The sequence below is a fragment of the Delphinapterus leucas genome, chromosome 3 (genome assembly GCF_059928025.1).
Source record: "Delphinapterus leucas isolate spDelLeu-1000000601 "Yukka" chromosome 3, BTC_Dleu_Yukka2, whole genome shotgun sequence".
Lineage (NCBI taxonomy): Eukaryota > Metazoa > Chordata > Mammalia > Artiodactyla > Monodontidae > Delphinapterus > Delphinapterus leucas.
The window spans coordinates 106,633,601-106,655,692 of NC_143131.1; positions in this window are offsets into that span (position 1 = coordinate 106,633,601).

Here is a 22,092-nt window from a genome sequence, read left to right on the forward strand (position 1 = left end):
CAAAGGTTCCCATCAGAGAGGGCAAGAGAGGATAAAATCCAGGCATGCTCTGTCCCCTAAGCCCTGACAGTGGCCTGTAAGCACTGGAGAGAGGAAAGACTCTCTTTAACTTCATCAGTTAGAGGCATGCATTTTCCTCATTTGCACAAAGCACTGTAGAGGCTAATAATAATCTTGCTTATGAGACTTGATCAGAGGAAGAGCCTTTCTTTTGGGACAGAAGCACAAAGGACATATATTTGCTTCTTTTTTTACAAAAATATATTTTGTTTGTTTGAATTTTATTTAATTTATTTTTTTATACAGCAGGTTCTTATTAGTTATCCATTTTATACATATTAGCGTATATATGTCAATCCCAATCTCCCAATTCATCCCACTACCACCACCCCACCCCCCACCACTTTCCCCGCTTGGTGTCCATACGTTTGTTCTCTACATCTGTGTCTCTACTTCTGCCCTGCAAACCGGTCCATTTACCATTTTTTAGGTTCCACATATATGTGTTAATATATAATATTTGATTTTCTCTTTCTGACTTATTTCACTCTGTATGACACTCTCTAGATCCATCCACATCTCTCCAAATGACCCAATTTCATTCCTTTTTATGGCTGAGTAATATTCCATTGTATATATGTACCACATCTTCTTTATCCATTCGTCTGTTGATGGGCATTTAGGTTGCTTCCATGACCGGGCTACTGAAATAGTGCTGCAATGAACATTGGGGTGCATGTGTCTTTTTGAATTATGGTTTTCTCTGGGTATATGCCCAGCAGTGGGATTGCTGGGTCATATGGTAGTTCTATTTTTAGATTTTTAAGGAACCTCCATACTGTTCTCCATAGCAGCCGTATCAAATTACATTCCCACCCACAGTGTACGAGGGTTCCCTTTTCTCCACACCCTCTCCAGCATTTGTTGTTTTTAGATTTTCTGATGATGCCCATTCTAACTGGTGTGTGGTGATACCTCATTGTAGTTTTGATTTGCCTTTCTCTAATAATTAGTGATGTTGAGCAGCTTTTCATGTGCTTCTTGGCCATCTCTATGTCTTCTTTGGAGAAATGTCTATTTAGGTCTTCTGCCCATTTTTGGATTGGGTTGTTTGTTTTTTTAATTTAGAGCTGCATGAACTGTTTATATATTTTGGAGATTAATCCTTTGTCCATTGATTCGTTTGCAAATATTTTCTCCCATTCGGAGGGTTGTCTTTTTATCTTGTTTGTAGTTTCCTTTGCTATGCAAAAGCTTTAAAGTTTCCTTAGGTCTCATTTGTTTATTTTTGTTTTTATTTCCATTTCTCTAGGAGGTGGATCAAAAAAGATCTTGCTGTGATTTATGTCATAGAGTGTTCTGCCTATGTTTTCCTCTAAGAGTTTTATAGTGTCCAGTCTTACATTTAGGTCTCTAATCCATTTTGAGTTTATTTTTGTGTATGGTGTTAGGGAGTGTTCTAATTTCATTCTTTTACATGTGGCTGTCCAGTTTTCCCAGCACCACTTATTGAAGAGACTGTCTTTCTCCATTGTATACCCTTGCCTCCTTTGTCGTAGATTAGTTGACCATAGGTGCCTGGGTTTATCTCTGAGCTTTTTATCCTGTTCCATTGATCTATATTTCTGTTTTTGTGCTGGTACCATATTGTCTGATTACTGTAGCTTTGTAGTATAGTCTGAAGTCAGGGAGTCTGATTCCTCCAGCTACATTTTTTTCCCTCAAGACTGCTTTGGCTATTTCGGGTCTTTTGTGTCTCCATACAAATGTTAAAATTTTTTGTTCAAGTTCTATAAAAAATGTCACTGGTAATTTGATAGGGATTGCATTGAATCTGTGGATTGCATTGAATATGTAGATTGCTTTGGGTAGTATAGTCATTTTCACAATATTGATTCTTCCAATCCAAGAACATGCTATATCTCTCCATCTATTTGTGTCATATTCTATTTCTTTCATCAGTGTCTTGTAGTTTTCTGAGTACAGGTCTTTTACCTCCTTAGGTAGGTTTATTCCTAGGTATTTTATTCTTTTTGTTGCAATGGTGAATGGGATTGTTTCCTTAATTTCTCTTTCTGATCTTTCATTGTTAGTGTATAGGAATGCAAGAGATTTCTGTGCATTAATTTTGTATCCTGCAACTTTACCAAATTCATTGATTAGCTCTAGTAGTTTTCTGGTAGCATCTTTAGGATTCTTTATGTATAGTATCATGTCATCTGTAAACAGTGACAGTTTTACTTCTTCTTTTCCAATTTGTATTCCTTTTATATCTTTTTCTTCTCTGATTGCTGTGGCTAGGACTTCCAAAACTATGTTGAATAATAGTGGCAAGAGTGGACATCCTTGTTTTTTTCCTGATCTTAGAGTGAATGCTTTCAGTTTTTCACCATTGAGAATGATGTTTGCTGTGGGTTTGTCATATATGACCTTTATTATATTGCCGTAGTTTAACTCTATGCCCACTTTCTGGAGAGTTTTTATCATAAATGGGTATTAAATTTTGTCAAAAGCTTTTTATGCCTCTATTGAGATGATCATATGGTTTTTATTCTTCAATTTGTTAATATGGTATATCACATTGATTGATTTGTGTATATTGAAGAATCCTTGCATCCCTGGGATAAATCCCACTTGATCATGGTGTATGGTCCTTTTAATGTGTTGTTGGATTCTGTTTGCTAGTATTTTGTTGAGGATTTTTGCATCTGTGTTCATCAGTGATATTGGTCTGTAATTTTCTTTTTTTGTAGTATCTTTGTCTGGTTTTACTATCAGGGTGAGGGTGGCTTCATAGAATGAGTTTGGGAGTGTTCCTTCCTCTGCAATTTTTAGAAGAGTTTGAGAAGGATGGGTGTTAGCTCTTCTCTACTTGTTTGATAGAATTCACCTGTGAAGCCACCTGGTCCTGGACTTTTGTTTGTTGAAATATTTGTAATCACATTTTCAATTTCAGTGCTTGTGATTGGTCTGTTCATATTTTCTATTCTTCCTGGTTCAGTCTTGGAAGGTTATACCTTTCTAAGAATTCATCCATTTCTTCCAGGTTGTCCATCTTATTGGCATAGAGTTGTCTGTAGTAGTCTCTTATGATGCTTTGTATTTCTGTGGTGTCTGTTGTAACTTCTCCTTTTTCATTTCTAATTTTATTGATATGAGTCCTCTCCCTCTTTTTCTTGATGAGTCTGGCTAAAGGTTTATCAATTTTGTTTATCTTCTCAAAGAATCAGCTTTTAGTTTTATTTATCTTTGCTATTGTTTTCTTTCTATTTCATTTATTTCTGTTCTGATCTTTATGATTTCTTTCCTTCTACTAACTTTGGGTTTTGTTTGTTCTTCTTTCTCTAGTTCCTTTAGGTGTAAAGTTAGATTGTTTATTTGAGATTTTTCTTGTTTCTGACGTAGCCTTGTATTGCTGTAAATTTCCCTCTTAGAAATGCTTTTGCTGTATCCCATAGGTTTCAGATCATCGTGTTTTCATTGTAATTTGTCTCTAGGTATTTTTTGATTTCCTCTTTGATTTCTTCAGTGATTTCTTGGTTATTTAGTAACGTGTTCTTTAGCCTCCATGTGTTTTTGTTTTTTACGTTTGTTTTCCCTGTAATTGATTTCTAATCTCATAGCATTGTGGTCAGCAAAGATGCTTGATATAATTTCAATTTTATTAAATTTACTGAGCCTTGATTTCTGACCCAAGATGTGATCAATCCTGGAGAACGTTCCATGTGCGCTTGAGAAGAAAGTGTAATCTGCTGTTTTTGGATGGAACGTCCTATAAATATCAGTTAAATCTATCTGCTCTATTGTGTCATTTAAAGCTTGTGTTTCCTTATTAGTCTTCTGTGTGGATGATCTGTCCATTGGTGTAAGTGAGGTGTTAAACCCCCCCAATTATTTTGTTACTGTCTATTTCCTCTTTTATAGCTGTTAACATTTGCCTTATGTATTGAGGTGCTCCTATGTTGGATGCATATATATTTATATTTGTCATATGTTCTTCTTGGATTGATCCCTTGATCATTAGGTAGTGTCCTTACTTGTCTCTTGTAACATTCTTTATTTTAAAGTCTATTTTATGTGATATGAGAATTGCTACTCCAGCTTTCTTTTGATTTCCATTTCCATGGAATATCTTTTTCCTTCCCCTCACTTTCAGTCTTGTATGTGTCCCTAGGTCTGAAGTGGGTCTCTTGTAGACAGCCCATCTATGGGTCTTGTTTTTCTGTCCATTCAGCGAGCTTGTGTCTTTTGGTTGGGGCATTTAGTCCATTCACGTTTAAGGTAATTATCAATATGTATGTTCCTATTACCATTTTCTTAGTTGTTATGGGTTTGTTTTTGTAGATCCATTTCTTCTCTTGTGTTTCCCACTTAGAGAAGTTCCTTTGACATTTGTTGTAGAGCTGGTTTGGTGGTGCTAAATTCTCTTAGCTTTTGCTTGTCTGTAAAACTTTTGATTTCTCCATTGAATCTGAATGGGATCCTTGCTGGGTAGAGTAATCTTTGTTGTAGGTTCTTCCCTATCATCACTTTAAATATATTGTGACACTCCCTTCTGGCTTGTAGAGTTTCTGCTGAGAAATCAGCTGTTAACGTTATGGGCGTTCCCTTGTATGTTATTTCTCATTTTCCCCTTGTTGCTTTCAATAAGTTTTCTTTGTCTTTAATGTCTGTCAGTTTGATTACTATGTGTCTTGGCATGTTTCTCCTTGAGTTGATCCTGCCTAGGACTCTCTGTGACAGACTCTAGGTCCATCCAACTCACCACAAATAACTCAATTTCATTTCTTTTTATGGCTGAGTAATATTCCATTGTATATACGGGCCACATCTTCTTTATCCATTCATCTGTTGATGGACACTTAGGTTGTTTCTATGTCCTGGCTATTGTAAATAGAGCTGCAATGAACATTTTGGTACATGACTCTTTTTGAATTATGGTTTTCTCAGGGTATATGCCCAGTAGGGGGATTGCTGGGTCGTATGGTAGTTCTATTTTTAGTTTTTTAAGGAACCTCCATACTGTTCTCCATAGTGGCTGTATCAATTTACATTCCCACCAACAGTGCAAGAGGGTTCCCTTTTCTCCACACCCTCTCCAGCATTTATTGTTTGTAGAATTTTTGTTGATGGCCATTCTGACTGGTGTGAGATGATATCTCATTGTAGTTTTGATTTGCATTTCTCTAATGATTAATGATGTTGAGCATTCTTTCATGTGTTTGTTGGCAATCTGTATATCTTCTTTGGAGAAATGTCTATTTAGGTCTTCTGCCCATTTTTGGATTGGGTTGTTTGTTTTTTTGATATTGAGCTGCATGAGCTGCTTGTAAATCTTGGAGATTAATCCTTTGTTGTTTCATTTGCAAATATTTTCTCCCATTCTGAGGGTTGTCTTTTTGTCTTGTTTATGGTCTCCTTTGCTGTGCAAAAGCTTTTAAGTTTCCTTAGGTCTCATTTGTTTATTTTTGTTTTTATTTCCATTTCTCTAGGAGGTGGCTCAAAAAGGATCTTGCTGTGATTTATGTCATAGAGTGTTCTGCCTATGTTTTCCTCTAACAGTTTTATAGTTTCTGGCTTACACTTAGGTCTTTAATCCATTTTGAGTTTATTTTTGTGTATGGTGTTAGGGAGTGTTCTAAGTTCATTCTTTACATGTAGCTTTCCAGTTTTCCCAGCACCACTTATTGAGGAGGCTGTCTTTTCCCCACTGTATATTCTTGCCTCCTTTATCAAAGATAAGGTGACCATATGTGCGTTTATCTCTGGGCTTCCTATCCTGTTCCATTGATCTATATTTCTGTTTTCGTGCCAGTACCATACTGTCTTGATTACTGTAGCTTTGTAGTATAGTCTGAACTCAGGGACCCTGATCCCTCTCGGCCCGTTTTTGTTTCTGAAGATTGCTTTGGCTATTCAGGGTCTTTTGTGTTTCCATACACATTGTGAAATTTTTTGTTCTACCTCTGTGAAAATGCCAGTGGTAGTTTGATGGGGATTGCATTGAATCTGTAGATTGCTTTGAGTAGTAAAGTCATTTTCACAATGTTGTTTCTTCCAATCCAAGAACATGGTATATCTCTAGATCTATTCACATCGTCTTTAATTTCTTTCATCAGTGTCTTATAATTTTCTGCATACTGGTCTTTTGTCTCCTTAGGTAGCTTTATTCCTAGGTATTTTATTCATTTTGTTGCAATGGTAAATGAGAGTGTTTTCTTAATTTCACTTTCAGATTTTTCATCATTAGTGTATAGGAATGAAAGAGATTTCTGTGCATTAATTTTCTATCCTGCTACTTTACCAAATTCATTCATTAGCTCTAGTAGTTTTATGGTAGCATCTTTTGGATTCTCTATGTATAGTATCATGTCATTTGCAAACAGTGACAGCTTTACTTCTTCCTTTCTGATTTGGATTCCTTTTATTTATTTATTTTCTGTGATTGCTGTTGCTAAAACTTCCAAAACTATGTTGAATAATTGTGGTGAGAGTGGGCGATCTTGTCTTGTTCCTGATCTTAGTGGAAATGCTTTCAGTTTTTCACCATTGAGGATGATGTTGGCTCTGGATTTGTCATATATGGCCTTTATTTTGTTGAGGAAAGTTCCCTCTGTGCCTGCTTTCTGGAGGGTTTTTTATCATAAATGTGTGTTGAATTTTGTCGAAAGCTTTCTCTGCATCTATTGAGATGATCGTATGGTTTTTTTCCTTCAATTTGTTAATATGGTGTATCACATTGATAGATTTGCGTATATTGAAGAATCCTTGCATTCCTGGAATAAACCCCACTTGATCATGGTGTATGATCCTTTTAATGTGCTGTTGGATTCTGTTTGCTAGTATTTTGTTGAGGATTTTTGCATCTATGTTCATCAGTGTTATTGGCCTATAGTTTTCTTTCTTTGTGACATCCTTGTCTGGTTTTGGTATCAGGGTGATGGTGGCCTCGTAGAAGGAACTTGGGAGTGTTCCTCCCTCTGCTATATTTTGGAAGAGTTTGAGAAAGATATGTTTTAGCTCTTCTCTAAATGTTTGATAGAATTCGCCTGTGAAGCCATCTGGTCCTGGGCTTTTGTTTGTTGGAAGATTTTTAATCACAGTTTCCATTTCAGTGCTTGTGATTGGTCTTTTCCTAAGAATTTGTCCATTTCTTCCAGATTGTCCATTTTATTGGCATAGAGTTGCTTGTAGTAATCTCTCATGATCTTTTTTATTTCGGCAGTGTCAGTTGTTACTTCTCCTTTTTCATTTCTAATTCTATTGATTTGAGTCTTCTCCCTTTTTTTCTTGATGAGTCTGGCTAGTGGTTTATCTATTTTGTTTATCTTCTCAAAGAACCAGCTTTTAGTTTTATTGATCTTTGCTATTGTTTCCTTCATTTCTTTTTCATTTATTTCTGATCTGATTTTTATGATTTCTTTCCTTCTGCTAGCTTTGGGGGTTTTTTGTTCTTCTTTCTCTAATTGCTTTAGGTGCAAGGTTAGGTTGTTTATTCGAGATGTTTTCTGCTTCTTAAGGTGGGCTTGTATTGCTATAAACTTCCCCCTTGGAACTGCTTTTGCTGTATCCCATAGGTTTTGGGTCGTTGTGTCTCCATTGTCATTTGTTTCTAGGTATTTTTTTATTTCCTCTTTGATTTCTTCAGTGATCACTTCATTATTAAGTAGTGTATTGTTTAGCCTCCATGTGTTTGTATTTTTTACAGATCTTTTCCTATAATTGATATCTAGTCTCATGGCGTTCTGGTCGGAAAAGATACTTGATACAATTTCAATTTTCTTAAACTTACCAAAGCTTGATTTGTGACCCAAGATATGATCTATCCTGAAGAATGTTCCATGAGCACTTGAGAAAAATGTGTATTCTGTTGTTTTTGGATGGAGTGTCCTATAAATATCAATTAAGTCCATCTTGTTTAATGTATCATTTAAAGCTTGTGTTTCCTTATATATTTTCATTTTGGATGATCTGTCCACGGGTGAAAGTGGGGTGTTAAAGTCCCCTACTATGAATGTGTTACTGTCGATTTCCCCTTTTATGGCTGTTAGTATTTTCCTTATGTATTGAGGTGCTCCTATGTTGGGTGCATAAATATTTACAATTGTTATATCTTCTTCTTAGATCGATCCCTTGATCATTATGTAGTGTCCTTCTTTGTCTCTTCTAATAGTCCTTATTTTAAAGTCTATTTTGTCTGATATGAGAATTGCTACTCCAGCTTTCTTTTGGTTTCCATTTGCATGGAATATCTTTTTCCATCCCCTCACTTTCAGTCTGTATGTGTCTCTAGGTCTGAAGTGGGTCTCTTGTAGACAGCATATATAAGGGTCTTGTTTTTGTATCCATTCAGCCAATCTGTGTCTTTTGGTGGGAGCATTTAGTCCATTTACATTTAAGGTAATTATCGATATGTATGTTCCTATTTCCATTTTCTAAATTGTTTTGGGTTCGTTATTATAGGTCTTTTCCTTCTCTTGTGTTTCTTGTCTAGAGAAGTTCCTTTAGCATTTGTTGTAAAGCTGGTGCATTTTTATCTTGCTCCTGTATCTGCTGTGTGTTTTTCTGTCTTCTCATTTTGCTTATCTTACTGTGTTTGGGGTCTTCTTTTTGCAGGCTGCAGGTTCGTAGTTCCCGCTGTTTTTCATGTCTGTCTCCAGTGGCTAAGGTTGGTTCAGTGGGTTGTGTAGGCTTCCTGGTGGAGGGGACTAGTGCCTGTGTTGTGGTGGATGAGGCTGGATCTTGTCTCTCTAGTGGGCAGGTTCACGTCTGGCGGTGTGTTTTGGGGTGTCTGTGGCCTTATTATGGTTTTAGGCAGCCTCTCTTCTAATGGGTGGGGTTGTGTTCCTGTTTTGCTAGTTGTTTGGCATAGGTTGTCCAGCACTGTAGCTTGCTGGTCGTTGAGTGAAGCTGGGTGCTGGGGTTAAGATGGAGGTCTCTGGGAGATTTTCAACGTTTGATATTATGTGGAGCTGGGAGGTCTCTTGTTGACCAGTGTCCTGAAGCTGGCTCTCCCACCTCAGAGGCAGAGCCCTGACTCCTGGCTGGAGCACCAAGAGCCTTTCATCCACACGGCTCAGAATAAAAGGGAGAAAAAGTAGAGAGAATTAGTAGAAGTATGAAGAAAGAAAGAAAGAAAGAAAGGAGGGAAGGAAGAAAGAAAGAAAGAAAAGCAAAGGAGGGAAGGAAGGAAGGAAGAAAGAAAGAAAGAAAAGCAAAGAAGGAAAGAAGGCAGGAAGGAAAGAAAGGAGGGAGGGAGGGAGGGAGGAAGGAAGGAAGGAGGGAGGGAAGGAAAAAAGACAGAAAGAAAGAAGATACAGTAAAATAAAATAAAGTATAATAACGTTATTGAATTAAAAAATAATTATTTAGAAAAAAAAAAGGGACGGATAGAACCTTAGGACAAATGTTGGAAGCAAAGCTATACAGACAAAATCTTACACAGAAGCATACACATACACCCTCACAAAAAGAGGTAAAGGGGAAAAAATCATAAATCTTGCTCTCAGAGACCACCTCCTCAATTTGGGATGATTCGTTGTCTAAATGGGGAAGGAAGGAAGGTAGGAAGGAAAGAAAGAAAGAAAGAAAGAAAGAAAGAAAAAGAAAGAAAGAAAGAAAGAAAGAAAGAAAGAAAGAAAGAAAGAAGGTAAAGTATAATAAAGTTATTAAAATTAATTATTAAGAAAAAATATTAAAAAAAGAAAACACGGACGGGTAGAACCCTAGGACAAATGGTGGAAACAAAACTATACAGACAAGATCTCACACAGAAGCATACACATACACATTCACAAAAAGAGGAAAAGGGGAAAAAATCATAGATCTTGCTCTCGAAGCCCACCTCCTCAATTTGGGATGACTCGTTGTCTATTCATGTATTCCACAGATGCAGGGTACATCAAGTTGATTGTGGAGCTTTAATCCACTGCTTCTGAGGCTGCTGGGAGAGATTTCCCTTTCTCTTCTTTGTTCTCACAGCTCACATGGGCTCAGCTTTGGATTTGGCCCTGCCTCTGCGTGTAGGTCTCTGGAGGGCGTCTGTTTTTTGCTCAGACAGGACGGGGTTAAAGGAACCGCTGATTCGGGGGCTCTGTCTCACTCAGGCCGGGGGGAGGGAGGGGCACTGCGTGCGTGGCGGGCCTGTGGCGGCAGAGGCCGGCGTTACGTTGCACCAGCCTGAGGCCCGCCGTGCGTTCTCCCAGGGAAGTTGTCCCTGGATCCCGGGAACCTGGCAGTGGCGGGCTGCACAGGCTCCGCGGAAGAGGGGTGTGGATAGTGACCTGTGCTCGCACACAGGGCCCGTGGTGGCGGCAGCAGCAGCCTTAGCGTCTCCCGCCCGTCCCTGGGGTCCGTGCTTTTAGCCGCAGCTCGTGCCCGTCCCTGGGGTCCACGCTTTTAGCCGCAGCTTGCGCCCGTCTCTGGAGTTCCCTTAAGCAGCACTCTTAAACCCCTCTCCTCGCGCACCAGGAAACAAAGAGGGAAGAAAAAGTCTCTTGCCTCTTCGGCAGGTGCAGACTTTTCCCTGGACTCCCTCCCGGCGAGCCGTGGTGCACTAACCCCTTCAGGCTATGTTCAAGCCGCCAACCCCAGTCCTCTCCCTGCGCTCCAACCGAAACCCGAGCCTCAGCTCGCAGCCCCGCCCGCTCCGGCGGGTGAGCAGACAAGCCTCTCGGGCTGGTGAGTGCCGGTCGGCACCGATCCTCTGTGCGGGAATCTCCCTGCTTTGCCCTCCACACCCTTGTTGCTGTGCACTCCTCCGCGGCTTCGAAGCTCCCCCCTCCGCCTCCCGCAGTCTCCGCCAGCCAAGGGGCTTCCTAGTGTGTGGAAACTTTTCCTCCTTCACAGCTCCCTCCCACTGGTGCAGGTGCCGTCCCTATTCTTTTGTCTCTGTTTTTTCTTTTTTCTTTTGCGCTACCCAGGTACGTGGGGAGTTTCTTGCCTTTTGGGAGGTCTGAGGTCTTCTGCCAGCCTTCAGTAGGTGTTCTGTAGGAGTTGTTCCACGTGTAGATGTATTTCTGGTGTATCTGTGGGGAGGAAGGTGATTTCCGCGTCTTACTGTTCCGCCATCTTCCTCTTGTTTCTTAAGGTAAACTTGTATTGCTATAAACTTCCCTCTTAGAACTGCTTTTTCTGCATCCCATAGGTTTCGGGTCATCGTGTTTTCATTCTCATTTGTTTCTAGGTTTTTTTTGATTTCCTCTTTGATTTCTTTAGTGATCTCTTGGTTATTAAGTAGTGTGTTGTTTATCCTCCACGTGTTTGTAGTTTTTACAGATTTTTTCCTGTAATTGATATCTAGTCTTATAGCATTGTCGTCGGAAAAGATACTTGATATGATGTCAATTTTCTTAAAATTACCAAGGCTTGATTTGTGACCCAAGATATGATCTATCCTGAAGAATGTTCCATGAGCACTTGAGACGAATGTGTATTCTGTTTTTTTTGGATGGAATGTCCTATAAATATCAGTTAAGCCCATCTTGTCTGATGTGTCATTTAAAGCTTGTGTTTCCTTATTTATTTATTTTTTGGATGATCTGTCCATGGGTGAAAGTGGGATGTTAAAGTCCCCTACTATGATTGTGTTACTGTTGGTTTCCCCTTTTATGGCTGTTAGTATTTGCCTTATGTATTGAGGTGCTCCTATGTTGGGTAGATAAATATTTACAATTGTTATATCTTCTTCTTGGATCAACCCCTTGATCATTATGTAGTGTCCTTCTTTGTCTCTTGTAATAGTCTTTATTTTAAAGTCTATTTTGTCTGATATGAGAATTGCTACTCCAGCTTTCTTTTGATTTCCATTTGCATGGAATACCTTTTTGCATCCCCTCACTTTCAGTCTGTATGTGTCTCTAGGCCTGAAGTGGGTCTCTAATAGACAGCATATATATGGGTCTTGTTTTTGTATCCATTCAGTGAGCTTGTGTCTTTTGGTTGGGGCATTTAATCCATTCACGTTGAAGGTAATTATCGATATGTATGTTCCTATTCCCATTTTCTTAATTGTTTTGGGTTTGTTATTGTAGGTCTTTTCCTTTTCTTGTGTTTCCCGCCTAAGGAAGTTCCTTTAGCATTTGTTGTAAAGCTGGTTTTGTGGTGCTGAATTCTCTTAGCTTTTGCTTGTCTGTAAAGGTTTTAATTTCTCTGTAAAATCTGAATGAGATCCTTGCTGGGTAGAGTGATCTTGGTTGTAGGTTTTTCTCCTTTATCACTTTAAATATGTCCTGCCAGTCCCTTCTGGCTTGCAGAGTTTCTGCTGAAAGATCAGCTGTTAACCTTAAGGGGATTCCTTGTGTGTCATTTGTTGTTTTTCCCTTGCTGCTTTTAATATGTTTTCTTTGTATTTAATTTTTGATAGTTTGATTAATATGTGTCTTGGCATGTTTCTCCTTGGATTTATCCTGTTTGGGACTCTTTGTGCTTCATGGACTTGATTAAGTATTTCCTTTCCCATATTAGGGAATTTTTCAACTATAATCTTTTCAAGTATTTTCTCAGTCCCTTTCTTTTTCTCTTCTTCTTCTGGAACCCCTATAATTCGAATGTTGGTGCATTTAATGTTGTCCCAGAGATCTCTGAGACTGTCGTCAATTCTTTTCATTCTTTTATCTTTATTCTGCTCTGCAGTAGTTATTTCCACTATGTTATCTTCCCGGTCACTTATCCGTTCTGCCTCAGTTATTCTGCTATTGATCCCTTCTAGAGTATTTATTTATTTATTTATTTTTTTTGTGATACGTGGGCCTCTCACTGTTGTGGCCACCCCCGTTGCGGAGCACAGGCTTCGGACATGGCGGCTCAGTTGCTATGGCTCACCGGCCCAGCTGCTCCGTGGCATGTGGGGTCTTCCTGGACCAGGGCACGAACCTGTGTCCCCTGGATCAGCAGGCGTACTCTCAACCACTGTGCCACCAGGGAAGCCCTAGAGTATTTTTAATTTCATTTATTGTGTTGTTCTTCACTGTTTGTTTGCTCTTTAGTTCTTCTAGATCCTTGTTAAACGTTTCTTGTATTTTCTCCATTCTATTACCAAGATTTTGGATCGTCTTTACTATCATTATTCTGAATTCTTTTTCAGGTAGACTGCCTATTTCCTCTTCATTTGTTAGGTCTGGTGGGTTTTTGCCTTTCTCCTTCATCTGCTGTGTGTTTCTCTGTCTTCTCATTTTGCCTAACTTACTGTGTTTGGGGTTTCCTTTTTGCAGGCTGCAGGTCCATAGTTCCCGTTGTTTTTGTTGTCTGTCCCCAGTGGCTAAGGTTGGTTCAATGGGTTGTGTAGGCTTCCTGGTGGAGGCGAGTAGTGCCTTTGTTCTGGTGTACGAGGCTGGATCTTGTCTTTCTGGTGTGCAGGTCCACGTCTGGTGGTATATTTTGGGGTGTCTGTGGCCTTATTATGATTTTAGGCAGCCTCTCTGCAAATGGATGATGTTGTGTTCCTGTCTTGCTAGTTGTTTGGCATAGGTTGTCCAGTACTTTAGCTTGCTGGTCATTGAGTAGAGCTGGGTCTTGCTGTTGAGTTGGAGATCTCTGGGAGATTTTTGCAGTTTGATATTACATGGAGCTGGGAGGTCTCTTTTGGACCAGTGTCCTGAACTTGGCTCTCCCACCTCAGAGGCACAGCCTTGACTCCTGGCTGGAGCACCAAGAACCTGTCATCGACACAGCTCAGAATAAAAGGGAGAAAATAAAAGAAAGAAAGAAAGAAAGAAGAAGATAAAATAAATAAAGTAATATAAATTAAAATATGTATTAATATAAAAAATAATTATTAAGAAAAAAATTTTAAGCAGTAATTAAAAAGAAAAAACAATGGACAGACAGAACCCTAGGACAAATGGTAAACACAAAGCTATACAGACAAAATCACACAGAAGCATCCACATACACACTCACAAAAAGAAAACAAGGGAAAAATATTTATATATCATTTCTCCCAAAGTCCACCTCCTCAATTTGGCATGATTCCTTGTCTATTCAGGTACTCCACCGATGCAGGGTCCATCAAGTTGATTTTGGAGATTTAATCTGCTGCTCCTGAGACTGCTGGGAGAAATTTCTCTTTCTCTTCTTTGTTCGCATAGCTCCTGGGGTTCAGCTTTGGATTTGGCCCCGCCTCTGCATGTAGGTGGCCTGAGGGCATCTGTTATTCGCTCAGATAGGATGGGGTTAAAGGAGCAGCTGATTTGGGGGCTTTGGCTCACTCAGGTCAGAGGGAGGGAGGGGTACAGATGCGGGGCGAGCCTGTGACGGCAGAGGCCAGCATGACAATGCAACAGCCTGAGGTGCGCCGTGTGTTCTTCCGGGGAAGTTGTCCCTGGATGACGGGACCTTGGCAGTGGCGGGCTGGACAGGCTTCCGGGAGGGGAGGTGTGTAGAGTGACCTGTGCTTGCACACAGGCTTCTTGGTGGCTGCACCAGCAGCAGCCTTAGCGTCCCATGCCCGTCTCTAGGCTCCGTGCTGCTAGCTGTGGCTCGTGCCCGTTTCTGGAGCTCCTTTAAGCAGTGCTCTTAATCTCCTCTCCTTGCGCACCAGGAAAGAAAGAGGCAAGAAAAAGTCTCTTTCCTCTTCGGCAGCTCCAGACTTTCCCGGACTCCGTCCCTGCTAGCTGTGGCGCACTAGCCCCTTCAGGCTGTGTTCACACAGCCAACCCCAGTCCTCTCCCTGGGATCCGACCGGAGCCTCAGCTCCCTGCCCCCACCCGCCCCAGCACGTGAGCAGACAAGCCTCTTGGGCTGGTGAGTGCTGGTCGGCACTGATCCTCTGTGCGGGAATCTCTCCGCTTTGCCCTCGCTCCCCGGTTACTGCACTCTTCTACGTGGCTCCGAAGCTTCCCCCCTCCGCCATCTGCAGTCTCCTCCAGCCAAGGGGCTTCCTAGTGTGTGGAAACCTTTCCTCCTTCACAGATCCCTCCCATTGGTGCAGGTCCCGTCCCTATTCTTTTGTCTCTGTTTTTTCTTTTTTCTTTTGCCCTACCCAGGTTTGTGGGGAGTTTCTTGCCTTTTGGGAGGTCTGAGGTCTTCTGCCAGTGTTCAGTAGGTGTTCTGTAGGAGCTGTTCCACATGTAGATGTATTTCTGATGTATCTGTGGGGAGGAAGATGATCTCTGCATCTTACTGTTCCGTCATCTTGAAGCTCCTCTGACTCATTCTTTTTTCTTTATTCTGTTCCGCGGCAGTGAATTCCACTATTCTGTCTTCCTGGTCACTTATTCTTTCTTCTGCCTCAGTTATTCTGCTATTGATTCTTTCTAGTGTATTTTTCATTTCAGTTATTGTATTGTTCATCTCTGTTTGTTTGTTCTTTACTTCTTCTAGGTCTTTGTTAAACATTTCTTGCGTCTTCTCGATCTTTGCCTCCATTCTTTTTCCGAGGTCCTGGATAATCTTCACTATCATTATTCTGAATTCTTTTTCTGGAAGGTTGCTTATCTCCATTTCATTTAGTTGTTTTTCCGGGGTTTTACCTTGTTCCTTCATCTGGTACATAGCCCTCTGCCTTTTCATCTTGTATCTTTTTGTGAATGTGGTTTTTGTTCCACAGGCTGCAGGATTGTAGTTTTTGCTTCTCAGAGCTCAGTAAAACTTTATTCTGCTCGTCTGCTGATGGAAGGGGCTGGTTTTTCTCCCTGTTGGTTGTTTGGCCTGAGGCGACCCAACACTGGAGCCTACCTGACTCTTTGATGGGGCTAATGGCGGACTCTGGGAGAGTTCATGCCAAGGAGTACATCCCAGTACCTCTGCTGCCAGTGTCCTTGTCCCCACAGTGAGCCACAGCCACACCCCACCTCTGCAGGAGACCCTCCAACACCAGCAGGTAGGTCTGGTTCAGTCTCCTATGGGGGTCACGACTCCTTCCCCTGGGTCCCGATGCGCACACTACTTTGTGTGTGCCCTCCAAGAGTGTAGTCTCTCTTTTCCCAGTCCTCTCAAAGTCCTGCAATCAAATCCTGTTAGGCTTCAAAGTCTGATTCTCTAGGAATTCCTCCTCCCATTGCCAGACCCCCAGGTTGGGAAGCCTGATGTGGGGTTCAGAACCTTCACTCCAGTGGGTGGATTTCTGTGGTATAAGTGTTCTCCAGTTTGTGAGTCAGCCACCCAGCAGTTACGGGATTTGATTTTATTGTGATTGCGCCCCTCCTACCGTCTCATTGTGGCTTCTCCTTTGTCTTTAGATGTGGGGTATCTTTTTTGGTGAGTTCCAGTGTCTTCCTATTAATGATTGTTCAGCAGTTAGTTGTGATTCCGGTGCTCTCACAAAAGGGAGTGAGCGCACGTCCTTCTGCTCTGCCATCTTGAACCAATCCTCCAAATATTTGCTTCTTTCGACTCATTTTCCACTGGGTCTTGGCTCAGCCAATTGGATGTATTTGCCCTGGGCTTTGATTTGAGAACTGAGACAAAGGAGAATTCTTCTGGCAGCTCAGGGGAGGCAGGAACATCCCATTCCTAGAGGGAGTGATTGCCTCAGTCAGGATCCAGGGTAGGTGGTTTTGTTGGTGAGACGTCCACTATCCCATATCCGCTGGTGGGGAAGGGCTTCCCCAAAACAATTCCAAGGAGTGATTTTAGCTTTTAGTACAGAACCTCACCATCCCTGTGTGCTTCCCCAAGCCAGTCCTCTGGACTTCCTGGCATCTCACCAAGTACCCAGTAGCTTCTCAATAAATTCCTTTTCTGCTTAAACTACTCAAAGTCAGTTTCTTTAGCTATGTAACCAGTTTATTGGAGAGTCTGAACTCAGTGGGATCCTAACATGAAGCCCCTTTATTTCTCCAATAGTGTTTTCAGGTGTGCTTTGAATGAGACTTGTTTTCTCTCCCTTCACAACATCTCGGTTAGCTCCTATAGCATTCCAGAGACTCTCAGCTTTTGAAACATCAAGGACAGTATAATTCACTGTACAGCTTGAATCTCACATCCAATTTTACACTCTTCCCCTCCCCCCAAGCCCAGGTTTGACCAGTGGTGCGAATGGTCCCACCCTGGGATATTTGGTGTGCTTTGTTTCTCTCTCCCTCCTCTACTTCCTTCTCTTTCTTCATCTTTTGGGTCCATCTTTTCCATCTCTTTCAGAGTGTTGGGTTCTGGAGGCAGAACTGAGGAAGGGATTGATGTCTCCTGCTGAGCTGCTGTGGTCCACATAGGGTGGTCAGTGCCCCCTGCAGAGGAGACATCTGGATCCTGCTGAAGTGCAGTGCATGTGTGGGCTATTCAGGAGGCCCTGCAGGGTCCTCGGCTGCACAGGCCTCTGACATGGATGATCCTTCACAACCTGAGTTCTTCTGCCCCTTGCCCTTTCAGCTCCTGCTCCTTGGCCACATACCCCCACTAGCAGGCAACCTTCTTAGGCTAGATTGTGACAAGACTGCTTAAGCCCAGATACCCTCCAGTGGTGTCTATTTGGCCTTAAGAAAACCCAGGTGTTCTTTTTTTTTTTTTTAATTAAAAAAAATTTTTTTCCCAGGCATTCTTGCATCACCAAGCAGTGGGAATAGAAACTACACACTGTTGTCTCTTGACAGTTCCTTTCCTCCTGTTCTAATGTGTGAGGAGATATGCCTGTTCTACATAAGCAGAAGTCTGCGTAGGGGTGGCAATGCCAGATTCCACCTCTGTCCAGCTCTCCTCATTTTGTGATTGTTTTCCTTGTCTTCCCCTACATCTTAAGTTAACTTGCCATAGAAGGGAAGACATATTCCCCTTCCCTCTAATATGGGAAGGAGAAAAGTCACCAGTTGGGTGACAGCTTCCATATAGCAGGAATTCTGCCAACTCTTCTGGAATTCTTTAGTTTTTTCCTATGGGGGTAAAGGGATAGAGATTCTGTGTGTGTGGTGCGAATGTGTGTAGCAGTACTTGATGGTGCTATCAGAGCTTGTTTTGTTTACTTCTTATTAAGTTCTGCAAGGGTTGTGTCTGCATGCATTCTTTAAAATGTGGGCCAATTAGCATCTATGCTCTTTGGCTGTGAGACTATAGCCACAATTCCCAAACAATTGGAAAACCCCATTCACCATCCTGTTATACTTGCAATAACAAGTATAATAAGGGCCCTTACTGATTCACAGTGCTCTGTCATGTATAGTTTATTGGTGGTTTAGTATCTATTTCCTCTTCCCAGTGGCACTCCAATTCACTTTTGGGACATTTCCTCTCCCCACTTTTCTATGCTCTTAGAGGGATGGTGTATCAGGCACCTGCTCTCCTATAGAAGTTTGAAGGGACAAATACTTCATGTTGCCACAGGTCTGGCAAGAGGGAATGTAAAACCCAAGTTCAGCCAATGGATGTTCTCTCCTGTGACTTTGATCTTGAGAACATGTTGTGAGGTCTAAGGAAAGAAATTGTTCAAGTTCATTAATCTCAATGGAGACAGCATGACCAGGCTGTTTCCACTCTGAATCTTTGGTACCCTCTAGAGGAGCTCCTTCTTATATTCAACTTTAGTACCACAGCCTCCCACCTCTTTTGGAGTCCCTCAATAGCCTCCCCAGTTTTGTTTTTATTAAGTTAGTCAGAGTTGACATTTGTTGCTTGAAACAAGAACCTTGACTGATGTAGTAAGTACTGATACTGCAGAAAAAAGTAGATCACACCACAGGAATTTTTTTTTTTCTGATACTCATCTCATTGCCATGGTCACTTTTGGTCATCTCTAACTTTCTTTTCACATACAGTTATGAAAATCCTTATTATGCAGAATGCTTAGACTTGTTTATTCCAAAATGGAATAGATTTATTTGTGTCAAATGTTACAATTTTAAGAAGGAAGGTCAGGAAGATATCAGTCTCTTTACTTCTATCATTTTCTGACCTTGGTATATGGAACAGGAAGCTTGTTCCCTGTTGAAACTCTTCTAAGCATGTTACCACATCACATGTAGACTTTTACACGAACATCCTACATAGGCATGTTGTTGATTCAAGAGCTTCTCCAAGCATAGTGTTACACCAGGAAATATACCAGTAGTACTTTTACAAACTGACAGTCCAGATACATTTGAAAGTCAGAAGAGTAATTTAGCACTTAAATAAAACGAAATAAAATAGAACTTAGCTACTCAAGATGCAGTCTGAGAGACACGCATATCACCTTAGGAGTTTGTTAAAATGTAGGCTCCATCCCAGATACTGAATCAGAATCACATATTAGCAAAATCCCCAGCTGTTTAACATGTACATTGACGTTTGAGGAGCACTAGAACAGAAAAATATTAGAGGACATGACACAACAGTAAGTGTTGTTTGATGAAACTTGTTCCAATCACATACCTATGAAGATGTGAATTTGGTCATGATGAAAAATGTACTTCTTACTGTGGGTCACAGTAAAAAAACAACTGGAGAGAGTGACACAAGCAAGATGGCCCAGTAAGATGCCCCTCATTATATTCCTACCTCCCAACAAAAATCTGGCATCAGTTCATAGACAAAGGTGACTGTGGGAAATGTGGGATCCAGCATCATACGCCGAAGGATCTGGGAGGAGTCTCTAGAAGCCAAACTTGTTTGCTAAGAGTTAGACCTGCTAGGCTGACTTCATTTCCTTTATTGGAAATCTTCTCAGACAGGTAAATTGAAGGAATGAGAATACATCTGGATTTATAAGGTAATTGAAAAAAATATCCCATGAAATCCTTTTGGATCAGATGAAGAATGTGGGCTGATGTAATAGAGTTGTAGTATTTATACGTGGTTGAATGACCATACTACAGGATGTGAATAAATTTAAATGGAGAATAAAGTCCCTGTCAGAATATGCCTTTGACTTTCACCTGCCTCCACATGTTTAATAAGTATTTGCTCAAGAGCATTGTGGCTTGCTGATCAAACTTCAGATATCTTGATTTTGAGCTCCTTAGCCAATATACTAGGACAAGAATTAGCTCCTCCAAGATCTCAACAAGTTCTAAAACGGACTGCATATAGAAAAATGGAATTTCATAGGGCTAAATTAATAGTTCTGTAAAATTACTATGAAAGTCACACCTAATTATATAAATAATATCTTTAAAAGCCAGATTTAATAACAAATATGAAAAATAATTGGAGTTTTAGTAGATTATAAATTCTATGTTAACAGAATAGTATAGTTATCCATAAAAAGCGCCCATTTAATCTTATACTATATGAATAATGCTTATAGTATTCAGAATAAAGGTAGTAAAAGTCTCACTCTAATCCAGATTGTTCAGGCTTTATCTGAAATGCTTTATGTGTTCATTCTGGGTTGCACATGTGTATCGTCCAGAGTTCTTTGGATAAAAGCAATAAAAACCAAGTCTATCCAACTCAAGGAAAACAAATACAAACATACCAAAAAATGTGAAGGAATTTGTTCAAACAGTAGCTCCTAAAAATCAAAGGGAAAAAACTTCTTTTTCTGGCCATAAAGGATTGACTGGACTTAGAATCCTGCCCTAAGCAACCAATATTGAAACAACTCTTTTCAGATATTGCACAAGAAGATTGTGGTCCCAAAGAAAAAGTAAGCAAATGAAGTGAACCCTAGAATCACTCAGGCTTTCTGACCAGAGATACTTCCTGGACTACAGTGCAGGTGAGCACAGGAGACAGACACTGGAATTCAAAGAGGCTGAGGTGGCTGGAATTTGTAGAGCAGTGTACCAAAGAGGAGAGAATTACACAAGGAAAAACCTCTATAAATTTGCATAGGGTCCTTCTGTTGCAGAATAGTAAGCCACAATGAATAGGGTGAAACTGTACAACACAGGTACACACCCGTCAAGAAGCGGTAAGCTGAACAATTCCCAGAGATCTTGAGGGACTGATAAACCGAGTGAAGAGTAAGTAGTCTTCAGTGGACATCTAGGGACATTCAGTAGAGATCTCAGAAAGGTCACGCCTTATTATAATGTATCAGTCTGGGTCTAATCAGGAGATAGAAACCACATAGGTTAAACAGGGGTGTGTTTCATATAAAGAATTATTAACTCTGGTAAAAAACGACTGTAAGATATGACAATTCTGTATGGTATTCTAGGGTGGAGAAAGTGCTAAAGAAAGGACAAAACTGGAAGGGGTTCAGACCTTATTATAGGAGCTATAGTTCAGTCCACTTGGAGAGCACAGAAGTTCGCTGGTTTGCCTAGGCTGGAGCTGTTCTGCCATCTCTAAGCCATCAGAAAGCAACCCTCTGCAGTGCAGACAAAACACTGGTAATTAGTAAGGTAGTATGGGCATGCAGGGAGAGTAGTAGCTCTATGGGAACCCTCTGGACGACAGACGAGCTCGGTAGATACTCTCCAGTTCAGAAAAAAGCAGTGCAGGGAGTTGTAGAGGGTGCAGGGACTCAATGGCAAACCTCTCAGTGCAGGTAAGCCATGATTGTGGGACTAAAGAGGGAATTGGGGTACCAATGTGGGCAGGAGGCTTTCGAGTGATGATGTAAGCAGAAGACCTTCAGGGCACTATCTTTATGGGGAGGGCTGCAGGACATTTATCACTGTGCCAGAATGGGGCTATGAGGTCTGTTGAATAGATAAAAAATTAATGAACCTCTGGCCAGACAAAGAGTCACAAGAAAATGAAAATACAGACCAATATTCCTCCTGAATATAGACATAGCTGCGCAAAATTTTAGCAAATCAAATCCAACAGTACATAAAATTTGTAATACACATTGGCCAAGTAGGCTTTAAACCAGTAATGCAAGGCAGTTTTAACAATCAATTCAATCAATTAACAAAATAAAGGAAAAAAAAATAGTCATTTCAATTGATACAGAAAAACATTTGACAAAATTCAACAGTCATTTATGGTAAAAACTTTTAATGAAGGAACTTTTTCAAACAATAAAGGGTGTCTATGAAAAGTCTACAGCTAACATCCTACTTCCTGGTGAAAGACTGTTTATTTTTGATCTAAGATGGAGAACAAGGCAAAGATTTTAACTTTTACCAACATTAACATTTTATTCAACATTGTCCTGGGCATCCTATCCAGAGCAATAAAGCAAAACAGAGAAATAAAAGTAGCAAAACTGTATTTATTTGCATGTAAGAAATCCTAAAGGAACTTTAGAAAAACTGCTAGGACTAATAAGTAAATTTAGTCAGGCTGCAA